The following is a 3,411-nucleotide window of genomic DNA, read 5'->3' as shown; positions in this document are numbered from 1 at the left end:
AGTTGTACTGAATCAGAATCTTTGGGGATAGGACATAGACTGTCCTTTTGAAAGGCCTACAGGTGATTTGGGTAAATAACAGGGTTGACTACCACCCATTGTCATTGGTGCGCACCCTTATTCATGGTTTCCACTGTGTGTTGGGGGATGGTATGCATTAGACAGGGCTTTTTGGAGGCCAGAGACAAGAATCTAACTTAAGGTAACTTTAGCTGAAAGGAGGACCTATTGGCTCCCATAATGAGAATGTGTCAGGGGGTGGTGCTGGCTTCTCACATGGCTGGAACCTGGGGCTCTAGGGGGCCTTCCAGATCTCTCCTTCCATCTCTCAGTTCTGATTTCCCTTCATCGACTTCATTCTTAGGCAGAATCCTTCTAGGGAGGAGACAGAGATAATCCCGCAACATCACCAGACAGAGAGTAATTCCAGAGACAGGAGCATTGCTGAAGGGGATCACATGCCCCCCAACCCACAGCTACGCTGGGGGGGAAGGATGTGTTAATAATTGTCCAGGTTCGTCACATGCTTATTCCTGGGGTGGGCAAGACAGGACCACTCACGTGGAGGAACGGATCTGCAAAGGAAAAGAAGCAGAGACCAAAGAGTCGGCATCTCCACTGGAGGCCAGAAAGCTCATGTTAATAGCCAACTTTTCCCTGAGCACTTGGTGCCTGTGTATGTATCAGGGACTTTAAAATAAGCGCTTGATACACACTGCATTTTGAAATCCTTCTAACAGTCTTACAAGATGTGCCCCTTGTTACCTTCTTTTCCTAGAGGAGTAGAGAAGGCCTGGAGAGATGCAGTGCTTACTCAGGCTTGCCAGCCAGTTGCTGGTGGAGCTGGGGATTGAACCTAGGACTCTGATGCCAGAATTGAGTGGTGCCTGCAGGACCGGTGTGAGCACGAGGCTCCCTCCTCCCCCAGTGCACCATGGGCCTCACTTTGGCTCCAGTGTGGCTGACCACTACCTCTTTCTTATTCTTTTGACTTAGGGGAGGATACCCTTCCCCCATTTTGAACCCCCAGAGGAGCATTATTGTGCTGGGGACACTTCCCAGCAGTTTATGAACACTGGTCCCCCCTCCAGCAGGTCCCCAGGTTAGCTGGCTGTGGGTCCGGCATCGGCTTTGCTCACAAAGTGGAGCATAGCACCAACAGCTGGGCCGTGGGCACCCTGACATCCACACACAAAGGAAATTCCTATGGAAGTAGCGCTACAGAGGTTTTAAAATTTGTATTTTATTTTCCATTGCAAACACTATTCACAGGGTGAATTCCTCCTGGCCGCATCCTTGTTCTTCACAGTCATGAGGGTTAAAAGTCTCTGGAGGCAGTGACAAGGCGTCAGGTGCCTTGTCCCGACTCTTCAGGAATCACATGCAGCAGGGTCCTCAGGAGCCTGAGCCAGCACCTCACCGTCCTCTTGTCTCCTTTCTTCCCACGGACCTGCACCTCCCTTGCATCTTTATCTTCCCTTCCTGCTGCTCTCCAGTGGTCCCCATCCCTCCTTCACTCAGAGGCAGCCCTATGATTTCTAAAGTGCATTATGTACTTTTATGATTTTGCCTTCCTGCTGTGGTGTCAGGACTGAACTTTAATAAGACTATAAACACCCTTTTAAATCCTTTTTTGGGCTTTCACTTTTTATGTTATACTGCATGCTTGTCTCTCTATGAATAAACAAATCTTGCACCAAGTAGGGTGAGAAAATGAATTTCCTTTGTTGTTGCAGCGGTTCTTGCTGGAGGCACTGTGACTTGTAACGCAGGCATATTTCAACCTTCTTTCCTTCTCTCGCAAGAAAAAGAAAATAAGTGCAAAATCCAAACCACAACCTTACTCCGCAAGGATGCAGAATGAAAATATCACCCATGGGATGGTTCACCAGTAATCTGTCTGTGCCTGACATCTGCTCCATAAACTCTAAAATGAGTAACTGGGTGCTCCTGGGTGCTGTCCATAACTGTGTCAGGCAGGGAGGCAATAAATATGCAGAGAGGTTTTAAATGGGAAAATTGTTGATGAATGTGGAGGAAGAGATGAGGGTTGTGTAACACATGGCGGGCATGAAACCAAGACAACATTTTACCCTAGCAATGCATCATTTTTATGATTGGGAAGATATTTAATAGTAATACAAAACCTTTAGGGAAAAGAACAGAATAATATTAAAGCCTGTCTCTCTGTGTCTTAATCTGTTTAGTGTTGCTATAAAGCAATACCTGAATCCGAGTAATTCATAAAGAGAAGTGGTTTACTTGGCCCATGGTTCTGCAGGCTGTACAGGAAGCAAGGTGCAGCATCTGTTTCTGGGGAGGGCCTCAGGCTGCTTCCATTCCTGCTGGAAGCTGAAGAGGCACTGTGTGCAGAGATCACACGGTGAGAGAGGAAGCATGAGAGGGGGGAAGGTAGCAGGCTCTTTTTAACAACCAGGTCACCCTGGATTGAACAGAGTGAGAAGTTATTCACCCTTCCCCAGGAAGGTCATTAATCTATTCACAAGGGCTCCACCCCTCCATGACCCAAACACCTCCCATGAGGCTCCACCTCCAATAATGGGGATCAAATTTCAACATGATTTGGAAGGGACAAATATCTCAACTATAGCATCATGGGATTTTTTTTCCCAGAAAAGTGACAGTCAGAAATTTAGTTCTCTATGGGGCTGATCTGCCACTGTGGTACAACTCACCTCTGGTTAGAAACTACATTGGTGACATCATCACTAACAGCTCCCATAGCCTTAAACAGTGCAGTCATTTTGGGCCAGGAGAGAGGGCTGTATGAGCTTCCTTCTACTGTATCAAAATATTTCATTGGAGGAGCGTATCAAAAAAGTTCCATTTTGAACAGATTGATTTTAAAGTACCCAAAAGTTTTCCAGCCTCCAGGAAGAAATGTCTGGTGGGCAGTTTGAAATCTGGGGTCCAGACGCCGCTGCATTTGAGAATCAGAGATTCTGATCATACTCCAGGCTGTAAGAGAGAGGAAGCGCTTTCTTCTAGAGGCTCTAGAAAGAGGAGATGTGTGGAATTTGGGGAGGATGGTGTCATTGCAGAGCAGTTGGAGGAAGAGGAAAAAGGAGTTAGAGAAAGAGAACCACGAGAGAGTTGCCTTGGAGAATTCAGGAGGCCAGAGATGCAAAAAGAAGGACTCAGTCAGATGCTGCTGAGGATTTGAATATAATAAAAACCAAGGAGAGAACCCTGAACCCACGGGCTTGGAGTTGGCTGTGATTTTGCCAAGGGTGTTTAGCAGAGGCACCATCTAGGGTCAGAATCCATACTGCACTGGCTGAAGATGAGGAGGAGATGAAGAAGTGCCAAGGGTCCTTACAAGAAATGTGTGGATGAAGAGAAGGAGTGGGATGGCTGATAGTTCATTGGAAAGAAAATACTGACAGACGA

Source organism: Pongo abelii, chromosome 12, assembly GCF_028885655.2.
Source record: "Pongo abelii isolate AG06213 chromosome 12, NHGRI_mPonAbe1-v2.0_pri, whole genome shotgun sequence".
In the NCBI taxonomy this organism is placed as follows: Eukaryota; Metazoa; Chordata; class Mammalia; order Primates; family Hominidae; genus Pongo; species Pongo abelii.
This window is presented reverse-complemented; position numbering follows the sequence as displayed.